Below are 10,247 nucleotides of genomic sequence, written 5' to 3'. Positions count from 1 at the left end.
TATCAGTTGCTGCCTCTATACTCGATCTAAGTTCTCACATTACTCAAGTTTGTCAACAACTCTTCCCCTGCAGTTATTCCATTTACAAGCTGCTCCCACTTCTTATTTTCTAAATAATTATGCTGGTCTGGTGCTGCTACAGAGTCCTTCCATATATTTTTTCTAAGTCCTCCTCCAATGGCAGCTGATCACACAGGATTTTCACTTCCGTTTTCTCTCTCTCATAACACACAATCATTTTCCATTCCCAAATAAAGATAATGACGTTTTTTTTCCCTAGGCAGTTCATTCCCAGCCAAATTTCCTCTCCTGGATCCAGCAAAATTTCCTCTCCTAGTGCAACTACTAAGTACAATTTTTGTGGTAAATTCATTCCTTCTACACAACATTTTATGGTAGATTTTCCCTTTACAGTCCTACTGTGACATTCAGACACCTTACATAAAATCACATATTTTTGTGGATGAGGTAACTGCCTCCATATGTTTCATAAATACATCACAACATGTTCTGTCAACTGAAGCTATTAATTTCAAAATGGCACAGGTCCAGCTTTTGACACTCAACATATTACTGGTATCAGCATATTTATCCTGCAATAGGCTAGTCACTGACAGCATAAAATACTCAACCTAAGGGTATTTTACAGAGGAATTACATTCATAACATCTCAGATTCATGTACTAATGCCACTCATACCTTCCTTGTCACAACGATTTTGCCCATATAGAGCTGAAGAAAAGGCTGCAAGATACCATTTACACGCCAAATCACTGGATTAAGATAATCCAGAAAAATGCTAGTAATATAAAATAGCTTTTGCTGATTGTGTTCCACAGTTTAGATGAATCAGGGAAATGACATGTGAAGTTTGAAGCTGCTGTATAATTTACTTTTAATCAACACTCCATGTGTTTGTCTGCATAATAAAATATTATTTATAAATATTATATTTTGACATTTGTTGTAAGAACAATTTTTAACTATTGCTTTTATTTTACTATAATTTTCAAACATCTTTTTTGTGTGAAATTTCTCCTGTGTCGATAATGTTGTACCACAGGTACTGGAAAATAGTTTCTGAGCAAAACCAGTTATACAAAAATGTGAGGATGGTTTGACAAGTCTGGTAAATTTGCATGAAAGAAGGGAACATTTTTGTTGGATCCTCATGATTGGTAATCTCGATTATTTGAAGAACTGTAGAAAAAATTTGAACAGTAAACAATGTACAGTTCATTGTTGACAGCCATTTGACTTGGTCTGTGTGTTGACTGCAATAAAAGTGGATAAAACAGTTTTTTGTGTTGTTATTAAGCGTTTTCAATTGAAAGGTTGGACTGTCCCACTAATCAAAATAGAATCGGATGACATTTACATGAATCCTACACCATCATTGATGACTATTTACTTTTAAATTAATTAATTCAAAGTGGGCTGGACAAGCACCGAAGACGAAGGGCACTCTGGCCGACCAATTGAGGTCACCACAAAGGAAACTGTTCACAAAATCTACAATATGATAATGCAAGACCTTTGAATAAAAATTCATGAGATTGCAAGGAATGTAGGCATCACAACTGAGTGAGTGCGTAATATCCTGCACAATGAACTGGCTATGAAGAAGCCGTGTATGAGGTGGTTGCCATTTCTCACAGTCAAACAGAAGCGCATCCAGCACAACATTTCAGTACAATGTCTGGTGTTATTTAATTGTAATCTGCAGTATTTTTTGTGCCAGTTGTGACTGTTGATGGAAATTACACACCAGAGCCAAAACGGCAGTTAAAACAATGGGCAAAGTTTGGTGAAAGTGCACCGAAAAAGGCAAAGACAGTTTTATCAACTGGTAACATAATGGCCACTGTTTCTTGGGATTCTCAAGAAATAATCCTCCTAAATTACTTGTAGAAAGGCAGAACCATAACTGGGCCTTATTGTGCTTCATAGTTCAATTACATGAAACTAGTGTTGCCTGTAGAGAGACCAGGTTTACCACACAGAAAAGTGCTCCTTCATGGGGATAATGTACCACCCTACATGTCAGAGATAACAATGGTGAACGTATATTAACTGGGCATTGAATTGTTTTCTCATTCATCGTATTCATCAGTCTTATCCCCAAGTGACTTCTCCATGTTACCTAACTTTGGCTTCCAGGGCAGAAATTTTCATCAAATGGGAAGTGGTAGATGGCAAGAACATCTGTCTCTCATTCTCTTCTGAATACTAAATGGAAAAAGCAACAGGATGGTCTCACTCAGTGGCAACTGATGATTATTGTCTTACTAGAAAACAGTCATTTTTCATTTGTTTCTTAATACAAAACAGAAAAAAAAACTTATGAAAGAAGCAGGAGAATACTTGTCACCCACTGGTGACTGGTGGTAAGTGGTGTAAATATAAGACTGTCCGTCTTTCATTCCTTCTTAATATCAAATGGAGAAACTTAAGGGTGAAACAGCATACTCCATCTTGCTCACTACCAAATATGGTACATGGTGTTTCTGTGAAATTGTCCATTTGTTTCCTCTGAATACTAAATTGAAAAATTATGATGCAAAGAGCGGAATGTTTCTCTCTCATTGGCGACTGTTGGTAAACGGTATAAAACAAAACTTTCTTTTCATTCCTTCTTTACGGTAAATGGAAAAACTTTTGAAAGAAGCTTCTCACTCAGTGGCTACAGATTTTAACTGGTGTTACTATAGAACTGTCCTTGCTTCCTGTGGTTCTTAATGGTGAAAGGAAAAGTCTTATGAAAGGAATAGCACAATGCTTCTCACTCACTAGCAACTGATGGTAAACAGTGTTGCTATAAAGCCATGCTTCCTTTGTTACTTCTAAATGCCAAATTGAAAACTTGTGAATGAAGAAACAGAACGGATCTCACACACTGCTGACTGTTGGAAAATGGAGTTTGTGTAAAACTGTCGACTTTTAACTTCTTCTTAATACTAAATGGAAAAATATATGAGAGAAGCAGCAGAATGGCTCTCACACAGTGGTATTACAATAAAACTGTCCTCCCCCCCCCCCCCCCCCCCATTCTCTTCTTAATACTAAATGCAAAAACTTATGAGAGAAGCAGCTGAATGCTTCTCGCACAGGGGCAACTGAAGGTAAATGATGTAGCCATAAAGCTATCCTGCCTTCATTCCTTCTAAATACAACTTGGAAAAACCTGAGAAAGAAGCAGTAGGAAACTTCTGACTCACTGTCCACTGATGGTAGAAGGTATTACTACAATACCACTCTTCTTTCATTCCTTCTTAGTACTACAAGGACAACCTTACGAGAGAATCAGCTCAATGCTTCTGGCTTACTCCCGACAGATAGTAAGTGGCGTTATTATGAAAAAATGTCCTCCTTTCATTCCTTCTTTGTACTAAATAGAAGCAGCAGCAGTATACTTCATGCTCACTGTAGGGTGTGGTATTACTATAATACTGTTATTTTTTCATTATTTCTTAATATTAAACTGAGAAACTTATGAAAGAAGTAGCAGAATGCATCTTGCTCATTGCCAAAGTATGGTAAACGGAGCTGCTTTAAAATTGCGCATATTTCATTCCTTCCTAATACTAAACTGAAAAACTAATGAAAGAAGGGTGAGAATGCTTCTCACTCACTGGTGAGTGAGGGTAAAGGTGTCACTAGAAAACCTTCTTTCTTTCATTTGCTTTTTAGACTAAGTGGAAAAACTTACGAAAGAAGCAGCAGGATGCATATCACTCACTGGCTACTGACAGTAAACAGTGTTATTATAAAACCAACCTTCCTTCACCTTCCCTTGATAATAAATTAAAAAGATGGAAGGAGTAGAAAGCTGCATAATACATTATGGGGATTGAAATCACTCAATAGGAAAAATGGGTAAGAGAGGTGTTCAATAACGCCTGTGAGAGCCATAGAGTCTATAGCCTCTTGCAGAGGTAAGGACAGGGAGCAGATAGTGATCTTCTGACCCATATGGATGGTGATAGCTACTGCTTGTAGGTCAGTAACCAAAGAGAGAGCAGAGGAGTGCTGTGTGCTATTGACAAACACCTCCCTTGGCTCTTTCCCCAGTCAGGTCATCCTTGTGGCAGAGGGTATAGCCCAGAAACACAGCAGCACCAGTGGCTTTGAAATCTGTTTCCTGTAAACACGAGCTCTGGGGTTGTTCCTGTGCCAGGAGTTTCAATACCTCTGCATGAGTCCTGAACCCATTCATGTTCTGCTGCAGTATGGGAGCCATTTATCACATGGGTTATAATTTCGACCTGTTTTCTCACTGGATTGGGGAGCCCACAATGCATTGAGGTTCAGCCATTGGGTAAAATTGTTACCCAGGGGCAGACTTTGAATTCCATTGGTTCTGAAGCAGATGCAGAAGACATGTTTTGTCGAATGACATCAGCATGGCGTGACAGTCTACCACCTGTTTTTGCATGTGGTGGAAGCTTACCACTTGCTTTCTTGGCCTGGGAGGACTTGATGGGAACTACCGCAGCAGCAGCAGAGGCAGTGCTGGATGTGGCTTGACAGGTACACAGACAAACACGGGCGCTAGTGCTGTCACTAGCAACTTCCATTTCCGTAGACGCACTGGCTGTAAAAATAGGGTTCTTAAGGGCCAAAGCAAAAGATGTAGTGAATATGGGAAGTTACATGGCCTTATAGGTCTTCTTGGCCTCAACATGTGGGCTGTGTGTCAATGTTGCAATTTCCTGTGTCTTCCTTTCTTCAAGCAAGACACTGCACTCCCTGCTCCAGACAGGATGATCCCCAGCATAATTTACAAACTTCAGAGGTGAGGAGCAACTAACTCAGTCATGTGTGTCCTTGACAAAATTGCCACATATACCTTCACCCTTATATTCTAAGATGGTGCTGTCATTTAAAGCAGTGCATAGGTTTTTTTTTTTGTATTTTTATTTATTTAAATGTCAAGTTCCGTAGGACCAAATTGAGGAGCAAATCTCCAAGGTCATGGAACGTGTCAGTACATGAACTTACAACATAAAAAGTAATAACAGATAAAAATAAATGTTCATGAACCTGAAAGAAAACCAGTCCATAAGTTTAAGCAAATGCTATCAGCAATACAATGAGAATCATCTTAATTTTTCAAGGAACTCTTCGACAGAATAGAAGGAGTGACCCATGAGGAAACTCTTCAGTTTCAATTTGAAAGCACGTGGATTACTGCTAAGATTTTTGAATTTGAGTGGCAGCTTATTGAAAATGGATGCAGCAGTATACTGCACACCTTTTGCACAAGAGTTAAGGAAGTATGATCCAAATGGAGGTTTGATTTCTGCCGAGTATTAATCGAGTGAAAGCTGCTTATTGTTGGAAATAAACTAATATTGGTAACAAGAAACGACATTAAGGAATATACATATTGAGAGGCCAATGTCAAAATACCCACACTCGTGAAAAAAGGTCGACAAGAGGTTCGTGAACTCTCACCACTTATTGCCCGAACCGCCCGTTTCTGAGCCAAAAATATCCTTCTAGAATGAGAAGAGTTACCCCAAAACATAACACCATACTACATAAGTGAATGAAAATAAGCAAAGTAGACTAATTTACGTGTCGAAATATCACTCACTTTTGATACCGTTCAAATAGTGAAAATGGCAGTATTAAGCCTTTGAACAAGATCCTGAACGTGGGCTTTCCATGACAGCTTACTATCTATCTGAACACCTAAGAATTTGAACTGTTCAGTTTCACTAATCATATGTCTGTTCTGTGAGATTAAAACGTCAGGTTTTGTTGAATTGTGTGTTAGGAACTGTAAAAACTGAGTCTTACTGTGATTTAACGTTAGTTTATTTTCTATAAGCCATGAACTGTGGTCATGTACTGCTCTGCTTGAAACCGAGTCAATGTTGCACACAACGTCCTTTACTACCAAGCTAGTGTCATCAGCAAACAGAAATATTTTAGAGTTACCCATAATACTAGAGGTCATATCATTTATATAAATAAGGAACAGGAGCGGCCCCAACACTGGTCCCTGGAGCACCCCCCACTTGACAGTACCCCACTCAGATCCCACATCACAGCCGTTATCAACATGGTGAATAATGACCTTTTGCTGCCTGTTGCTAATGTGAGAGGTGAACCAATTGTGTGCTACTCCCCTTATTCCATAATGGTCCACTTCTGGAGCAATGTGTGATTAACACAGTCAAATGCCTTTGTTATATCAAAAAATACTCCAAGCATTCGAAACTTCTTTTTGTTTAGCCCATCCAGTATCTCACAGAGAAAAGAGAATATAGCGTTTTCAGTTGTCAAACGACTTCTAAAGCCGAACTGTACATTTGATAGCAAATCGTGTGATATAAAATGATCAATTAATCTTACATACACAGCCTTTTTGATAACTTTTGTGAAAACTGATGGCATAGATATAGGTCTAAAATTATCTACATTATCCCTTTCTCCCTCTTTATAAAGCGGCTTTACTACTGAGTACTTTAATCGCTCAGGAAACTGACCATTCCTAAAGGAAAAATTACAGATATGGCTAAATACAGGGCTAACATGTGCAGCACAGTACTTTAATGTTCTACTAGACACTCCATCATAACCATGAGAGTCCTTAGTCTCCTTGTCTCAATCTCCCTCTTGTCTGTATCACAGAGGAGTATTTCAGACGTCAATCTCGGAAAGGCATTTGCTAAGAAATTTATATGATTTCCTGCAGATACTAAATTCTTATTTAATTCACCAGAAATGCTCAGAAAATGGTTGTTAAATACTGTACATATTTTTGGTTTATCAGGAACAGAAATATTATTACTGCAAACTAACTGTATATTGTCAACCTTGTGCTGCTGACCAGACACTTCCTTCACAACTGACCATGTGGCTTTAATTTTATCCTGTGAATTAGCTATTTTGTTTGCATACCACATACTTTTTGCCTTGCTAATAACATTTTTAAGCACCTTACAATACTGTTTGTAATGGGCTACTGTAGCTTGATTGTGACTACTTCTAACATTTTGATATAATTCCCACTTTGTTCTACATGATATCCTTATCTCACTAGTCAGCCAACCGGGCTGTCCATTACTGCTAGTACCCCGTTTAAAATGTTTTAATGAAAAGCAACTCTCAAAGAGCATGAGAAATGTGTTATGGAAAACATTGTATTTATCATCTAAATTATCAGCACTATAAACATCTTGCCACTCTTGTTCCTTGACAAGTTTTGAAAAACTCTCTATTGCTGTTGGATTAACTTTCCTACGTAGTTTGTAATTAAATACGACATTGGTTTGAGTACAAATACCTTTTAGTGTTAAAATTTGTGCATCATGGTCTGAAAGGCCATTCACCCTTTTACTAACAGAATGCCCATCTAGTAATGAAGAATGAGTAAAAATATTGTCTATGACTGTGCTACTGTTCCCCTGCACCTTAGTTGGAAAAAACACAGTTGTTCATTTAGGTAAAGGAAACCTGCCTTGATATGCTCTGGGAGTTTGATGCTATTGAAGGTGAGAATCAAGGAGTCAGATTTTACTAGACTCCCATCCACCCTTTTCAGTATATTTTGCACATCAGTGATCTCTTCTTGAGCCTACTCATCTTTCACTTCCTCCTTGGGATGTCTACATGACACAACACCTTTGCTGTAGTTTAACGTGTTGTGCAATTCCATTTCAGTGGCATATTCTCCAAGCCATTTAGCTTTCCAGAGGTTTATCGCTTGTTGGGAAGAAGAAGTTTCAACAAACAGTGCACTGCAGTGTACCTGCAATGCCCTCCACACATTTTTTAATATAAAAAGGCAAAATCTTCTCAAAATTGCCTCTCTTTCTGTTTCACAATCAAAAACACATTCTGACCAGCAGCATGCAGTCTGTTACTGCTCATGGACAAATTCTGTATAACCCCTGTGTCTCAAGGACTGGCTATATGAGCCATCTTATTTGACTGGGTGTTAGCAAATACTAGCAGCCCACTCTTTCTTCTGGGAGGTGAAGGATAAAACTTCAAGGGTTCCATTTCAGACCCATAAGCAGCTACAGAAATACAGGTCCACTCAGACAGAGTCCTGCATGCCTGAGTAAGCCTTATACAACTTAGGCGTGGAACATTCCCCAGAGGTTGCCTGCAAATGACTGTTCCACCTCATCGCCATTTACAGCACACCTTGAGATTAAATGATTTTTCTTATAGAGGTGTTGAACATCCTTACGATCTGGGTGGTCAAGGCAAGATCCAGGTTGCCAGTGGCACACAACGTTCTATTGCCATGCTATACAGTGCTTGCTGATGGATGCCCATAGTTTACAATCACAGGCAACTGCCAGAGCTTAACAGTTCCCAGCTCTGGGACCCCAAGTTCGCCAAGCTGGTACTCAGGAAATGAATGCTGAGTGCCTGAGGGTGTTAAATATAAACTGCCTTCTTTCATTACTTCTTAGTACTAAATGGATAAATATATGAAAGGAGCAGCAGACTGCTTCTAACTCACTGGTGGCTGATGGTAAAAAGTGTTACTAGAAAACTGTCATTATCTCATTCACTTCTTAATACTAAGTGGAAGAACTCATGAAAGAAGCAACAGAATACTTCTCATTCAGTGATGTCAAATCATACATAGTGTTGCAAGAAACTGCCATCATTTTGTCTTTCTTAAACCAGAACAGAAAAACGTACAAAAAAAGCAGTAGAATATTCTTGGCATTTGGTGTCTAATGGTAAACAATGTTACTGTAGAACTGTCCTTCCCTTATTCACTTCTTAGTACCAAATGGAGAAGCTTATGAGAAAAGCAGCAGAATGTTTCTCATCCACTGGTGACTGACAGACAATGGTGCTACTAGAAAACCTTCTTCCTCTCATTCTATCCCAATAGTATAAAGGAAAAACTTATGAAAGAAGCAGCAGAATGCTTCTAATCCACAGGTACTCAGGGTAAACGTGTTATTATAAGGCTGTCCTCCTTCCATTCACTCCTTAACTCTAAATGAAAAAACTTATGGTTTCCTGAACACTAGCAGCTGGTGTAAATGGTATTTCTGTAAGACTACCCCCTTTTGTTCCTTCTTAATACTGTATGGAGAAACTTATGAAAGCAATCGCAGAATGCATCTTGCTCACTTGTGAATGATGGTGAACAGCATTATTATGTTGTGCCCTTCTTTCATTCCTTCTAAAACAATTGTAAAACTTATTAAAGAAGGAGCAGAATGTTTCTAGCTCACTGGCAACTCTTGGTGAACAGTGTTACTATAAAACTGTCATTCTTTCATTCCTTCTTAACACTAAATGAAAAATTCTTATGAAGGAAGCAGCAGAGAGCTTCTCATCCATGGGCAACATATCGTACACGGTGCTACTGTAAAACCATCCTCCTCTCATTCTTTCTTAATACTAAATGGAAAAACCTTATGAAAGTGACAGCAGAATGCTTCTTGCCCACTGGCTACTGATTGTAACTGGTGTTACTACAGGACTGTCCTTCCCCATGCATTTCTTATTGTAAATGGAAAATCTTATGAAAGAAGCAGCAGAATGCTTATTGCTCACTGTCAACTAATGGTAAACAGTTCTACTATTATATCACCCTTCTTTCATTCCTTCATAATACTAAATGGAAAACATTATGAGAGAAACAGCAAAAATTTTCTCACTCAGTGGCAACTGTAGGAAATGGTGTTGATATAAAATGATACATTGTTCATGCCTCCTTAATACTAACTGGAAAAATATATGAAAGAAGCCACAGAATGCTTCTCGCTCATTACCAGCTGATGGTTAATGATGTTACTATAAAACCGTCTTTTCATTCCTTCTGAAAACCACTTGGAGAAATTCATGAAAGAAGCAGCATAATGCTTCTCATTCACTGGAGGCTGTGGTAAACGATGTTACTATAAAGCTGTCTTCCTTCATTTCCTTCTTAATACCAAATGGAGAAACATACAAAAGAAATAATAGGATCCATGTTTCTCATGTGTGAATTATGGTAAACAGTGTTATTATGAACTGTTGTTCTTTTGTTGCTTCTAAATACTAAATTGAAAAAATTATGTAAGAAGAACCAGACTGCTTCTCACTCACTAGAGATTGTTGGTGAACAGTGTTACTATAAAATTGTCCTTCTTTCATTCCTTCTGAATACTAAATGAAAAAAACTTATGAAAGAAGCAGCTGAATGCTCCTTGCTTACTGGCATCTGATAATAAACAGTGTTACTGTAGTACTGTCCTTCTCTTAGTCCCTTCCTA

Source organism: Schistocerca gregaria, chromosome 8 (genome assembly GCF_023897955.1).
Source record: "Schistocerca gregaria isolate iqSchGreg1 chromosome 8, iqSchGreg1.2, whole genome shotgun sequence".
Taxonomy (NCBI): domain Eukaryota; kingdom Metazoa; phylum Arthropoda; class Insecta; order Orthoptera; family Acrididae; genus Schistocerca; species Schistocerca gregaria.
The sequence above is the reverse complement of the archived record's forward strand: the minus strand, read 5'-3'. Positions refer to the sequence as shown.